Genomic DNA, 16,489 nt, shown 5'->3' on the forward strand with positions numbered 1-16,489 from the left:
ATAGATTTCTATGTTCCCTGTGTCTTATCATGGTTACGTGATAGTAGCCGGTTATTACTGCAACGCAGCCGGGAGGTGTGGTGAGCTGCGGCAAAATACAGACACAGCGATTTACCGCTACACAAAGGAAGGCAGCACGTGTTGAATGAGGTTTTACTTACATACATACATTATATGAATCACTGTGGGTCACTGCTAGTAACAACTGATAGCTGCCCACACATGAAAACGGAGCATTTATCACATGGGCTGTGTGGATGAGCCCAGAGATTGTGAGTGGTACCTTGGATTACGAGCATAATTCGTTCCAGAAGAATGCTTGTAATCCAAAGCACTTGTATATCAAAGCGAGATTCCCTATAGGAAATTATGGAAACTCAGATAATTCGTTCCAGTGTCACTGCTAGTCTATGCAGTACAGCATGTAACCAGAGGTGGGGGGGGGGGGCGCTGGAGACATTCGGAAACATTCAGAGCCGTTCGGATGCACTCGGAGAGGCTCAGAGACACTCGGGAACGGAGTGTTTCCAAGTGGCTCCAAACTGCTCCGAATAGCTCAGAGTGTCACCAGCTCCCCCACACCTCTGGCCAAATGTGGTACTGCACACCACAGAGGCCTGAATCCTGCTCGTTTTGCGAGACAACTGAGTCAGGATTTTTTAAAAACAATAGCCCGTATTGTGAAATGCTTGTAAACCTCGTTACTCGCAATCCAAGGTATTACTGTACTTGAACATTTATTTTCCTGCTAAAGGGTCAGTTAAAAAAAAGGTATATTTTATTCATAGGTGGAGCCTGGTGGACAGCTGAACTCACAACACTTCCATTGACGCATGTTAAATGCACTTGAGTTGATGTCAACATCCTTTTTTTTCAATGCATTGTGTTTATGCGTGCTTGTTTATTCCCAGCGGGAGCCAAAATACATTACATTTCTTTTCTTAAAGTGTATCTATGGGCAAATTATTGATTGCACTCAATTTATGATTCTGCTCCGAATGCTGCTTCTGTGGTTAGGCTTGGCAAAAGCCACACTTGTCCTAAAGGTACACTATATTACCAAATGTATTGGGGCGTCTGCCTTTACACACACATGAACTTTAATGGCAACCCAGTCTTATGCCCTGTACACACGGTCGGAATTTCCAATGGAAAATGTGCGATCGGATCGTGTTGTCGGAAAATCCGATCGTATGTGGGCTCCATCTGACTTTTTCAGTCAGAATTTCTAACACACAAAATTTTCTGACAACAAAATCCGATCGTTTAAATTCCGATCGTGTGTAGACAATTTAGACTGAAAAAGTGCCACGCATGCTCAGAATAAATTAAGAGACCACAGCTATTGGCTACTGGCCCGTTTATAGTCCCGACGTACCTGTTTTACGTCACCTCGTTAAGAACAATCGGATTTTCCGACAACTTTGTCTGACCGTGTGTATGCAAGACAAGTTTGGCACAAAATCTGTCTGAAAAAATCAGATGGATTTTGTTGTCGGAATGTCCGACCGTGTGTACAGGGTATAAGTCTGTAGGGTTCAATATTGAGTTGGCCCACCCTTTGCAGCTGTAGCAGCTTCAACACTTCTGGGAAAGCTGTCCACAAGGTTTAGGAGTGTGTCTATGGGAATTTTTGACCATTCTCCCAGAAGCACATTTGTGAGGTCAGGCACTGATGTTGGACGAGAAGGCCTGGCTCGCAGTCTCCACTCTAATTCATCCAAAAGGTGTTCTATAAGGTTGAGGTCAGGACTCTGTGCAGGCCAGTCAAGTTCCTCCACCCCAAGCTTGCTCATCTATGTCTTTACGGACCTTGCTTTGTTCACTGGTCCAAATCATTTGGTGAAGGGGGGATTATGGTGTGGGGTTGTTTTTCAGGGGTTGAATTTGGCCCTTAGTTCCAGTGAAGGGAACTCTTAAGGCATCAGCATACCAAGATATTTTGGACAATTTCATGCTACCAGCTTTGTGGGAACAGTTTTGGGATGGTCTTTTCATGTTCCAACATGACTGTGCACCAGTGAAAAAGCAAGGTCCATAAAGACATGGATGAGTGAATTTGGGGTGGAGGAACTTGACTGGCCTGCACAAAGTCTTGATCTCAACCCGATAGAACACCTTTGGGATGAAATAGAGCAGAGACTGCAAGTCAGGCCTTCTCGTCCACATCAGTGCCTGACCTCACAAATGCGCTTCTGAAAGAATTGTCAAACATTCCCATAGACACACTCCTATACCTTGTGGGCAGCCTTCCCAGAAGATTTGTAGCTGTTTTAGCTGGGGTGGGCCAATTCAATATTGAACCCTACGGACTAAGAGCGGGTTGCCAAGTTCATGTGCGTGCAAAGGCAGGCTATATACTATTGGTAATATAGTGTATGTATTTCTCAACACTGCACAAGTATTTGGAAACTACTGGGGCCCTTGGCCACATTTTATTACAAAGGAGAACTAACTATTTACAATTTAAGCATTGCCAAAATTACAGAAAACCATACTACAAACTTCTACCATACTACACAATGGGGGAGATTTTCTAAAACTGGTACACAGAATATGGGGCAGCTGTGCATAGCATCCAATCAGCTTCTAGGTTTTAACCCAGTACAGCTTTGAAATCGCACTACTTTAGTGCGATATCAAAGCCAGTGCAATTTCGATTTGGCGATTTTATTGTTTCTTGCAACGTCATTTAAAAGAACTCAATGCAAGTCGCAATGAAATTGCAGAAAAGTAGTGCAAGAACCTTTTTCGAAGTTGCTACGACTTGATTGATTTGAACGCTTCCATTCCTAAAAATAGGGTACGACTTGTCATGCGATTTTGAACGTCATATCGCATGGCAAACCGCATTGGTGTGAACGAGGGCTTAGGCTGGATTCACACTGGAGCGATGCGGGATTCGCGGCGTTTTCCCGCATCGCATGCCTCCGGCCGGCAGTTCACACTGCCCTATGCGGACTGCTGGGAGTGTCAGTGAAACCTTAATGACACCCCCAGATTAGTTCGCATATCGCAGTGCGATCTGCAAACTCGGACAGGAATCGGATCGCATGGTGTGAACATCCATGCGATCCGATTCTGCTGCGGACCAAAAAAAGGGTCCTGTGCGAGTTTGCGGCGGGTGCGATGCGAATTCAGCCATTCTATCTGTATGGCTGAACTCGCATCGCACAGAGATCGGATGTGATTTGCACTGCAGTGCGGTGCGAATCACATTCGATTCTCCTAGCTGCGCCAGTGTGAACCCAGCCTTAATGTCAAAACTTAGGCTGGCCATACATTATACAATTTTCTTATTCAATTTTCTTTTAGTTTACTAAAACCATGTAATATGAGGTCAAACCTAAACACTTTCAGGCCAGGTTCACACTATAGCACGCTGCAGATCGCACAGGAGCGCTGTGCGTCCCTGTTCCCCCTTTCATGGATGAATCAGGGCCGATTCTATGCCTGAATTCACCCCCGAAACGGAGCCAAAGACGCACAGCATTTTTTTGCAGTGCGCTCCGCAGCCACCCCGGAGATATGTGAACCGGCTCCATAAGGAGCCAGTCACAGTCTCCTGCTATGCGAATTAGATGCGGGGAAACGCACATCTAAATCGCATAGGTGTGAACAGGGGCTCAATGTGTATGCTGTCAGGCAGGCCCTTGCACTACACAGTTGAAGGTAAATCTAAAGAAAATTTAATAGGAAAATTGTATAGTGTATGGCCAGCCTTAATTGCACAAGTTTAAGTTAGAAGCTGATTGGTTACTATGCACACCTGCACCAGATTCTGTTGTCATCAGTTTTTTTTTAACCACTTGCGACCATATACCGTATACATACGGAGGCAAGGCGGCTCTCCTGTGCAAAATCACACACCTGTACATGGTTTTGCACTTCCGGGTCTGGGGCATACACGTACGTCACCGGCAACCACTGTGCTTGGACACAGGAGGAGCCAATCAGCGGGTCCGGTAGATGCAATGTCTGCAAGGACCTGCCGATTGTTACCAAGAGAGACAGAATGGCCGTCTGCCTATGTAAACAAAGCAGATCGCCATTCTGTGAGAAGGGGAAGTAGAGATTCTGTGTTTCTGTTAAGCAGGAACACGGATATCTGCCTTTCCGCAGTACAAGCACTCCCCACACAGTTAGCAAGCACTCCCTAGAAACACATTTAGCCCCCTTAATCACCCCTGATGTTAACCCGTTCCCTGCCAGTGTCATTAGTACAGTAACAGTGCATCATTTTAGCACTGATCATTGTATTGGTGTCACTGGTTCCCACAAAGTGTCACTTAATGTCCGAATTTGTCCACCACAAAGTCCCGCTGTAAGTCGATCCCATAGTTTGCAGACGCTATGACTTTTGTGCAAACCAATCAATATACTTCTATTTGGGATTTTATTTTTACCAAAAACATGTGGCAGAATACATATTGGCCTAAATTGATGAATAAATTCATTTTTTTTTTTTTTTTTATTGGATGTGTTTTTTTCTTCATAGCAGAATGTGAGAAATATATATATATTTTTTCTAAATTGTTGGTCTTTTTTTTTTTTCTTAAAACCGCAGAGGTGATCAAATACCACCAAAAGAAAGCTCTATTTGTGGGAAAAATAGGATATATATATTATTGGGAAAAAAAAGCAAGAATATAAAATAAATAGCAAACAAACGTCCTGGAGTGTGCAATACCCCTACCAGATATATTGGAAGCATGAGGAAGAAGGCATCAGCCCTAGGACCTCATAGCAAACCCTTTAACACTCTTATGTCCCTCTGCAACAATCTAGTGAGGGTAAGTTGTGCGGGTCCACCCCAGAGGTGTCTAACCAGTCTTTACAATTATTCCTAAATTTTTTAGGTGCGTTCCTATGCTTATAGGTATTCTTCATGGTCATCAGTTTTAGTAAATCTCCCCCAAAGTGGCTTGGCAGATCATACCGTTACTGTGGTCATTTTCATGAGCTGAACTTTCTTTTTTGCTGTAAGAGCACCACCTACAGGCAATGTTCCAAACTGAAGGCAAATTTTCCTGTGGCCCTATTTTATATAAGCGGTATATACAGCAGATATAAAAAGTCTACACATCCCTGTTAAAATGTCAGGTTTCTGTGATGTAAAAAAAAAATGAGACAAAGATAATTTCAGAACTTTTTCCACCTTTAATGTGACCTATAAACTGTACAACTCAATTGAAAAATAAACTAAAATCTTTTAGGGCGGGAGGTAAAACTAACAAAACTAAGATAATATGGTTGCATATGGGTGGTGATCTGAAAAGGGCTGTGCACAGGAGATGCCCTCACAATCTGACAGATTTGGAAAGAAGAGTGGGCAAATATTGCCAAGTCAAGATGTGCCATGCTGATAGACACCCAAAAACAGAGTGCTGTAATAAAATCAAAAGGGGCTTCAGCAAAGTATTAGTTTAAAGGTGTGCACACTTATGCAACCATATTATTTTATTTTTTACTTTCTTACTTCCCTCCACCTAAAAGATTTCAGTTTGTTTTTGAATTGAGTTGTACAGTTTATAGGTCACATTAAAGGTGGAAAAAGTTCTGAAATTATTTATCTTTAAGTTTTTTACATCACAGAAACCTGACATTTTAACAGGGGTGTGTAGACTTTTTATATCCAGTGTACATACAGTATCTCACAAAAGTGAGTACACCCCTCACATTTTTGTAAATATTTTATTATATATTTTCATGTGACAACACTGAAGAAATTATACTTTGCTACAATCTAAAGTAGTGAGCGTACAGCTTGTATAACAGTATAAATTTGCTGTCCCCTCAAAATAAAGCAATACACAGCCATTAATGTCTAAACCGCTGGCAACAATTGAGTACACACCTAAGTGAAAATGTCCAAATTGGGCCCAAAGTGTCAATATTTTGTGTGGCCACCATTATTTTCCTGCACTGCCTTAACCCTCTTAGGCATGGAGTTCACCAGAGCTATACAGGTTGCCACTGGAGTCCTCTTCCACTCCTCCATGATGACATCACGGAACTGGTGGATGTTAAAGACTTTGCACTCCTCCTCTTTGAGGATGCCCCACAGATGCTCAACAGGGTTTAGGTCTGGAGACATGCCTGACCAGTCCATCACCTTTACCCCCAGCTTCTTTAGCAAGGCAGTGGTCATTTTGGAGGTGTGTTTGGGATCATTATCATGTTAGAATATTGCCCTGCGCCGCAGTCTCCTAAGGGAGAGGATCATGCTCTGCTTTAGTATGTCACAGTACATGTTGGCATTCATGGTTCCCTCAATGAACTCTAGCTCCCCAGTGCCAGCAGCACTCATGCAGCCCTAGACCATGATACTCCCACCACCATGCTTGACTGTAGGCAAGACACACTTGTCTTTGTACTCCTCATCTGGTTGCTGCCATAAACGCTTGACACCATCTGAACCAAATAAGTTTATCTTGGTCTCATCAGACCACAGTACATGGTTTCGGTAATCCATGACCTTAGCCCTTGTACACACGACCGGAGATTCCGACGACCAAATCCGTCTGAGTTATTCCGACGAATTAATTCCGGACCAGGTCCGGAAGTAATGTTGCATACACACGGTCGGACCAAGTTGAAGTTGTCGGAATTTGCGGTTGCCAAGAACGCAGTGACGTAAGCCGTGTACATCGGGCCTACAAAAGGGAAGTTCAGCACCACGTCCGGCACCCTTTGGGCTCCTTCTGCTGATCTTGTGTCTATCGCGTGTTAGTAGAAGTTTGGTGAGAGACGATTTGCGCTTTTCAGATTTGTGATTCAGATCGCTACTGCTCTTCGGTTTGTGCTTGTCTTTGCTTATCTGATAATCAGTGCGTGCAGTCAGTAAGTATTTGTTTCTCATTGTGGACTATATCTTGGTATAGTACACTTTGATTTGCATTTCTTATTGTCTGCTTGCTTCTGCTATTCAGTTGGTTCTTTCAGGCATTGCTGTTTATCGGGGCTTTCTGTTGTCCGTTCTGACCAGCCGACCGTTTTGAAACCATGTATCATCTACGTACTTGTCGTAGAGTTTGTGCTGTGCAGGGGCTTCGTGTTGGGGTTCTTACTTTGACACAAGCCCGGTCCATGAACAGGGAGGGGAGGCGTTTGTGGACCAAGAATTGGTTGCGCCAGCGTGACCAGTTCTCGCACATGCCTTTGCTCCGTGAGATCCGATTGAATAATCTTGATGATTTCAGGAATTATCTCCGGGTGACGGACCCCAATTTCACCGTCTGCTGGCTTTGCTGACCCCTTATATCAGCAGGCAGGATACCTGCATGCGGCAAGCCATCACTCTGGAGCAGAGGCTCATCGCCACGTTGTGCTACTTGGCGACAGGGAGAAGCCTTCAGGACCTCAAGTTCTCCACAGGCATCTCCCCCCCAGCCTCTGGGGATCATTATTCCAGAGACCTGTTCTGCCATCATTCAGGTCCTGCATAAGGACTATATGAAGGTAAGTTTTCTCCTTTAACATCACATTCTTTGTATTTAATGATTGCTAATGTCTTGCATTTCTTTCCTCATTCCCTAATTACCATCATTACAATATGCTCTAATTCATATGCTCTGCCCCTTTGTCCTCAGGCATATTTGCCTCACTAACTTCCCCACCATGCTCTTCTTGGCCCATAAAACTATAGTCTAGTCACTTACCAATGTCTTTTGTTAGCTCCATAGTATTGCTTTCCCCTAAACACCCCCTAAAATGTCTCCAAATGTGGTGTGTGTGCTTCAATTCATGCAGAGTGCTTTTTTTTTGGGTTGTGCCAAACTCATTAGGAACCCCCCTCCCCCCAACTGCTAGCTCAGCTGATAGCAATCCTCTATCTGATGACTTTACCAAACCCAATACACACTATACCTACCTTTTTGATGCTCACATTTATGGATGAATTCACCTAAGTATGTAGTGCAAGGGCCTGCCTCAATACTTTCAAATGCTATTTTTATTTTGTTTTTTCCCCTATTAATTATCTTGATATGTAATAGCAGAATGTCAAAATGTGCTTCCATTTTGGTTTCTTTTTGGTATTATGACACTTATTACCTGTCCGGTGGGCTGCCAATAGTGTAACTAAGGAGGGGCTTCCCAAAGTATCACACATTATTTAGGCATTCAGCTCTCAAACAAGTGGAGAGGGTTACCTGTCCAAAACATCCCCCCTCATTTTTTAGCAAGGGCCCATCAGATGGGGGGGATGGGGGGTGGGGGGGGGGTGATGACTCTGATAAGGGGACCTTATACTTTAGGCTTTAAATACCCAGTTCCCAAAATGTTAGACTAATTTAGACCAAAAATGTTGGTGTCTAATCTGCTTGCAATGTTGATTTGTCAAATTACTAATTTTTGGTCTTGTTTCACTCCACATTGTCCTTCAACGTCACAGGAATGGCAGACTGTGGCCTCCCACTTTGCCAGTCGTTGGGACTTTCCCAATTGTGGAGGAGCAATTGATGGGAAGCACGTCCGCATTGTCCCACCACCCAACTCGGGGTCGTACTATTATAATTATAAAGGGTTTCACAGTATTGTGATGTTGGCGGTGGTGTCTGCGACATATGAGTTTTTGTATGTGGACGTGGGGCAAAATGGACGGATGTCAGATGGTGGAGTCTTCGCACGGATGGAGTTCTACTGGCATCTCCAGAGTGGCAGTCTGGGCTTGCCACCCCCAGAGGAGAATCAGGAAGGACTCCCGTTCGTCTTCGTCGCGGATGAGGCGTTTGCCCTGGCGAACCATCTGATGCGGCCTTTCCCCATGAGGACCCTCACCCCAGACCAGAGGATTTTTAATTTACGTCTGTCCAGAGCCTGAATAGTGGTGGAGAACACTTTTGGTATACTGGCCAGCCGGTTCCGCCTTTTTCTAACACCTATTCACATGGCGGAATACAAACTCAATCATATAGTGCTGGCGTGCTGTGTTCTGCACAATTTTCTTAAAAAAGTTTCTGCGAACTATGCGGTCTCAGTTGGCCAACAAGAAGCAGACTTGCTTGAAAATGATGATAACCTCATGGGCCTTGAAGCTGCTCATCCTGGCTTGCTCCCCCCCAAAGCGCCTGTGAGGTTAGAACCCAATACATGGACTACTTTGTGGGTAGGGGGGGCCATTGATATGCCAGACAATGTCTGAGAGGCATTTTCCCAATAAATTTTTCTTTGAAACTCCTTCATTTACTGCTTGGCTTGGTTTTAGGTGTCTCCTAGGTATATTTAGGTTTTTTCTTGTTGTGCATTTTTTACCAACAGTGCAAACCCAATTTCAGAGCGAGATGAGGGGACAGTCTCTTCTTCAGATAATCTTATTATGTTGTGGGTCTGCTACACACACACCTTGTTTTTGTTAACTAATGTATGTAGTGCATTACTGACCAAAATCGTGCTCATTTTCAGCACCATGGCAGGAAAATGGCATTATTGTCCAAATTTACACATCACTGTGGGTGTTTTTTACTAAAGGCACATCCACTATGCACTACAAGTGCACTGCAAAAGTGCACCTGAAACTGCACTTGGAGTGCAAAGTGGAGTTTCCTTTAGTAAATAACACCCATTCTCACCGCAAACTAAAATTTTACCAAATACATTTTTGGCACAATGAAAAAGGAAGCCACACATTGTTGATAATTTAACTTTTTAATCCAAGCACATTCACATGTTCATTTAGAAAAGGTTTTTTACAACAAACCAAGAAATTGTGTGTATCAAAAACAGTCTTTCAGCTAATTTTTGTTTACTTGGTGTTTTTGTGTAAACAGGCATGTATCAAAGCGTAAAATACAGAACACAGGAACTTACAAAGTTCAACTTTGAAAAGTGAAGACAATATCAGACATGAGTATGTACAAACTGGGCTGATATTGCCTTCATCACATGGGGTATCACCCCAGTAAAATCCAAATTTGGAAGATGCACACAGTGTGTCAACATGTGCTATATCCCATCATGGGGGATCAATGTACATGTTTTGGGGCTGCAACCCCTTCATCTCAGCCACTTTCCACAAAACGCGTACATTGATCCCTCATGATGGGAGATAGCGCATGTTTACACACTCTGTGCATCTTCCAAATTTGGATTTTCTAAAAATAACAAAACTAAAACCCTAGCTAGTTTGTGGTGTTTCACGCTCTCCCCAAAACATCAATGATGTTCTTCATTTTATTTTTAACATCATTGATGTTTTGCTGTATATTTTCCAAATCCCGATTGCACCCCATTATCTCCCCAATCAGGATCTGGGCACTTTCACTGGTAAAACGGGAATCTCCTTCCACATCACCTAGAAAACAAAGCAAAAAAACACACCATGTAATAAAAATATGGGGAGATACATTGATGAGCTTACCGGAAGCTGTGTTCTCCGACACTCACCTGTTGTGGTGACAATTTGTCCAACCTCAACGATCTCTCCTTCCTCCTCCTCCTCCTGCTCCTCTGCTTCTGGTTTTCGAATTTGCCCTTCTTTGGGAGGGGTGTGGTCCCTGGTGTCCTCATACTTGCAGTCTTCTCTCCCCTATGAGAATGTAAAAAAAGAATAATTAGCACACAGAGTGCAGAAATAGGAATATGAAACATTGCTTGGAAGTGTTGTACAATTGTGTTTTTTGGCTGAGTTCCAAGGTGAGAACATTATTGTGGACACTTTGTTAAGCTGGAATACTTACCTGCAGAACGATGTTTCTTACGAACGAATGAAACCATGAACTTGAAAGTGGCCATTTTAAAATGCACAACATGAAATCAAAGCACATGGAGCAGTATGCAAGCAAGAATAATCATATGAACACACGACAACTACTTACTTTTTTGAAGAACACGCTTTATCCTTATGTACTGCTCATGCTCCCTCAGTTTCAGGTCTGACCAGCGTTTTCTCAGTTGATCCTTGGATCAGTGTACCCCAAAATTCTTCTGAAGACTCTTCACAACTTTAGTCATGATCTTGGCCTTTCTGATATTTGGGTTTGGGTAAGGTCCATACTTCCCATCATAGTCGGTCCTGTTCAATATGTCCACCATCTCCAACATCTCTCCAAAAGACATATTTGAGGCCTTAAATCTTCTCTTCCTGGATCGGGAGGTTTCAGGCTCCGGGCTTTCCTCACCCTCCTCCTCGTTAGTGGAACTGTGATTGTGCACCTGTGTTCTCTCCACCATGTGCTCTCCCCCACTGCGCCAAAAGCGAAGTGGTGGGGAATAGTCTAGAAAGAACGTCAGGGGCGGGCCGAGTTTCACGCATGTGCACTGTATATAAAACGCAACACGCGTGTGTCGTACGTACGATCTGGGAACAGAGTGAGGCGCGGATGCGAAGATCGTGCAAACGAAGGTAAAATTTTTAACTTGGTGCATCACTAGACTAGACTGCTTCTATCTCGGCCGATGTTGGGACGAGATTAGGAAGGTTTTTCATGGCATTATTAGTATTTTAGGGTTTGTCTTGTGTTGTGTCTTGCAGACAAGATGGATCCATTCCAAAACCCCAATTTTATGGGGCTATTCCTCCAACTGTACAAGGAGATGCCCTGCCTGTGGCAGAACAACAACCAGTTTTATTACGACAGAAGAAAGAGGAAGGCAGCGCTGGAGAAACGTTTTTCTTTGGTGCATATCATGGTCCCCACGGCAGACATGGCCTATATGAATAGGAAAATTGGGGCGATGAAGATTACATATCTCAGGGAGAGAAAGAAGCACCTGGAGTCCTTGAGATCAGCAGATCCAGATGCCGTTTATTACCCTAGGATGGTTTACTTCCACAGGCTGCATTTTCTGGTAGACCAGGGGGTACCTAGGCCACCACTCGACCGTCTTCCTTCAAGGCATCCTTCACCCCCAGCTGAGGCTTCCAATGTCCAACCTGGGCCTTCCAGGCAGCAACATGTGGTGGGGCCCAGCTTGAGACAGGTATTGCATTGTTGAACATATTTCTTGTGGTACATTTAATGATGTTAACTAGATGTTCTTATTGATCAGTAAGTTGTGATTTAACAAAGTGGTTTACATCTCAATAGACAGTAGTGACCAAAAATGATTGGGACGGGAATGAAAAATGCTGGGCTCAGAATGATAGTCTGTTCTATTTGGTAACATTCAATTTGCAAGTCAGGAGCTCAAAATGGTGTGATTGATGATCAAAAAACTAAAACTATGTCCCATTTTCATACACAGGAAGACCTCAGTCGGGGGGAGGCTGTGGCAAGTGGCAGCCAGGAGGTCAACCAACGCCCTCCTTCTCCTCCTGCCCCAACTACAGGAGCCCAGCCACAGCCTCGAAGGATGCCTGGTGGGAAGTGCCTAAAGAAGACGAGAGAGTGATGGCCTGGGTTCAGTCTGGTCTGCCAGAAGATGCAGCCTCTTGAAGAACCACATCCTGGGGACATAGATGGCATCTGATTTTCCTGATCTCTAGGACTTCTGGACCAGACTTCTCTCCCTGAGATATCTACTCCTCAGGCCACCAATTTTTCTTATTCTAATTTGTTCATGTCTGCCCTGGGGGCCAAAAGCTGCACCAAAGTAACAAGTTTCTCCAGCGCTGCCTTCCTCTTTTTATTTTATTGCAACAAAAATAAAGTTTTTTTTTGTTTGATGAAATACTTGCGTATGTGTTTTCCTTCCAAAAGGCCAGTTTATTTGTGAGCAGGCAGGTACAATTCCCCCCAAAAAAGTGAAATGAATAACAAGGGATACCAACACTAAACAACCTCCTGTAGATTAAAAAAGAAAATCTAAAAAATATAATAATGTTGTTGTGGTAAGTTTACACACAAAACACACCCCAAAAAAAGGAAAGATGAGCAAACTGTCAAAAAAAGGAGATGTTTAGGAAAACCAAAAAAAAATAAAAAATGCAGCCAAAAAAAAAATAAAATATATACAATTGTGTAGATGTAACTAATTAAAAAATTGTATTGCCAAAACAGTTAAAAAAGAGTCAAGAAATACGTTCGGGAGAAGTGTGTGTGACTATGAGCATCAAAAGAAGTTCCTTCTTGCAGCATTGTAAAGAACAAGAGAATGCGCTTCAGGAAAGAATTTTTAACATTGCAGCGTGACGAATGTGCTATATCGATTACGAGCAGTAGTTTTACCTGAACGAGCGCTTCCGTGTCGGAATTTGAATGTGAGCATGCGTGGCACCTTGTCCGTCGGCGTAGGCTACACATGATCGGAGTATGCCCGATCGGACCAGTTGGTCGGGAAATATTTCCAACATGTTGGAAAACTTGGTCCGACGGATATTCCAACGGAAAACAGTCCAATGCATACCACACACAGTCAGAATATCCGACAAAACGCTCCGATCGGACACATTCCGTCGGAATCTCCGATCGTGTGTACAAGGGCTAAGTCTGCTTGTCTTCAGCAAACTGTTTGCGGGCTTTCTTGTGCATCATCTCTAGAAGAGGCTTCCTTCTGGGATGACAGCCATGCAGACCAATTTAATGCATTGTGCGGCGCATGGTCTGAGCAATGACAGGCTGACCCCCCACCCCTTCAACCTCTGCAATGCTGGCAGCACTCATACGTCTATTTCCCAAAGACAACCTCTGGATATGACACTGAGCACGTACACTCAACTTCTTTGGTCGACCATGGCGAGGACTGTTCTGAGTGGAACCTGTCCTGTTAAACTGCTGTATGGTCTTGGTCACCGTGCTGCAGCTCAGTTTCAGGGTCTTGGCAATCTTTTTATAGCCTAGGCCATCTTTATATAGAGCAACAATTCTTTTTTTTCAGATCCTCAGAGAGCTGTTTGCTATGAAGTGCCATGTTGAACCAGTGACCAGTATGAGAGAGTGAGAGGGATAACACCAAATTTAACACAACTGCTCCCCATTGACACCTCCCTCCTTGTAACATTACACATGACACCGGGGAGGGAAAATGACTAGTTGAGTCCAATTTGGCCATATTCTCTCTTGCTGCCAGCGGTTTAGACATGAATAGCTGTGTGTTGAGGTTATTTTGAGGGGACAGCAAATTTACACTGTTATACAAGCTGTACACTCACTACTTTACACTGTAGCAAAGTGTAATTTCTTCAGTGTTGTCACATGAAAAGATATAATAAAATATTTACAAAAATGTGAGGGGTGTACTCACTTTCGTGAGATACTGTAACATTCTGCAACAGCTGTTCATAATATGCTATATATATATATATATATATATATATATATATATATATACTGTATATTTATTTATATACAGAAACACACTATTAATAAATAGATGTAAAATAAATGTAAACAAACATTTTAAACTGTATTACAAAATGGACAGTGTCAGTGGGGCAGAGGACGTATCAGTAGAGCAGTGGATTTGTCAGTAGGACAGTGGATGGTGTCAGTCAGTGGAGCAGAGAACAGTGTCAGTAAAGCAGTGGATGGTGTTCTTTTTTTTTTTATTATTATTATTATTATTTACAATTTTATTTTTTCATAATTTTTTTTACAATATTATTATTTATTTATTTTTACATTTTTTTTAGGAGTTGGAAGAGGTGATATATCAGGGGATCAAACATCTTTTGAGAGTGAGAAAGGGACTGAGGACCGAGATTCCCAAGTCCCTTTCTCTGCAGCCTCAGCTGTACTGGACAGTGAAAGAATGGGAAGTGCTCTGTGCTGAACAGCTTCCTGTTCATTCACAATCACAGTTTACTATGCTTCAGTTATGAATGCGATCAGTATTGTTCTCTCACTGTGTTCATTCAGAAAAGCAAAATGTCCTTTACTGGCCCCTTCCCCACTTTCCATCTTGAAACATCCCCCCGCAGCAGCTGGAGGGAGAGGAGAAGAGGGAAGCCAGCGGTGATGTAGAGAATGAGGGACAGGGGAGATTCTGGGGGCCTGAAATCAGGGGGATCAATGCCACACAGGGTGATTAGGGTGTGCCTCAGCATACCCCATGCGCACGCCTATGCCTACTACAGACATGCTACAGGGTCAGGGTCTTTAAAAATTCTGTTTAAAGACCATGCAAGTACATAAAATACTTTTAGACTGCCAAAAAATGCACTTGCCCCTAAAATTGAACTTGGTGATTCTTGCACAATTTGCCCTACACACTGGAAGGGTTAAATGCTTGTTAAGTCAAGGAGTAGAGGAATAAGGTATAATACCTACCTTATTCCCCCATACTTACCATATTCTTTGCTAAACAGCTTGTAAGGAGGAATTCGCACTGACAGCTATTGTATTCAGACAGCCGGAGTACCAGTGGCTGCCTGAATAACCGAACAATGACTGCATCTGATAAAATACAGCCACTGTACAGCGGACAATTTTCCACCCTGCTCATTTTTTTTAAAATTTACCTTTGTGGGGCTGAGTGGTGGTGACATGGCCACCCACAACTTGAATTTCAGACAATCGAGCTGGAATTGAATGAAATTCACGTCATGTATGACCTGACCAGCCTAGGTATACATTTGAATATCATCAAAAAGTTAATTTATTTCAGTAATTCAATTCAAAAAGTGGACCCATGTATTATATAGATTAGTTACAAACAGAATGATATATTTCAAGCATTTCCTTCTTTTCATTTTGATGATTATGGCTTACAGCTAGTGAAAACCCAAACTTCAGTATTTCAGAAAATTAGAATATTGTGAAAATGTTCAATATTGTAGACTTATGGTGTCACAATCAACTAATTAACTCAAAACACCTGGAAAGTTTTCACAAACCTTTAAATGGTCTCTCAGTCTGGTTCCGTAGGTTACACCACCTTGGGGAACCCTGCTTCCAGTTGTCCAGAAGACAGTCATTGACACCCTCCACAAGGAGGTTAAGTCACAAAAGGTCATTGCTAAAGAAGCTGGCTCTTCACAGAGTGCTGTATACAAGAATATTGATAGAGGGTTGAGCGGAAGGAAAAAGTGTGGTAGAAAAAGGTGCATAAGCAACCGGGATAACTACAGCTTTGGGAGGGTTGTGAAGTACAGGCCATTCAAGAATTTGGGGGAGATTCACAAGGAGTAGACTAAGGTTGGTGTCAGTACTTCAAGTGCCACCACACACAGATGTATCCAGGACATGGGCTACAACTGTTGCATTCCTTATGTCAAGCCACTCCTGCACCAGAGAAAACATCAGAAGCGTCTTACCTGGGTTAAGGAGAAAAAGGACTGGACTGTTGCTCAGTGGTCCAAAGTCCTCTTTTGGATGAATATAAATTTTGCATTTAATTTGGAAGAGGCACAGAATCCAAGTTGCATGAGGTCCAGTGTGCAGTTTCTGCAGTCAGCGATGATTTCGGGAGCCATGTCATCTGCAGATGTTGGTCCACTGTGTTTTATAAACCCCATAGAAAATCTGTAGGGTATTGTCAAGAGGAAGATACCAGACCCAACAACTCAGACAAGGTGAAGGCCACTGTCAAAGCAACCTGGTCTTCCATAACACCTCAGGAGTGCCACAGGCTGATTGCCTCCATGCCATGCCGCATTGATGCAGTAATT

Source organism: Lithobates pipiens, unplaced genomic scaffold (genome assembly GCF_037356315.1).
Source record: "Lithobates pipiens isolate NorthernLeopardFrog02 unplaced genomic scaffold, aLitPip1_a1.2 Scaffold_19, whole genome shotgun sequence".
Taxonomy (NCBI): Eukaryota; Metazoa; Chordata; class Amphibia; order Anura; family Ranidae; genus Lithobates; species Lithobates pipiens.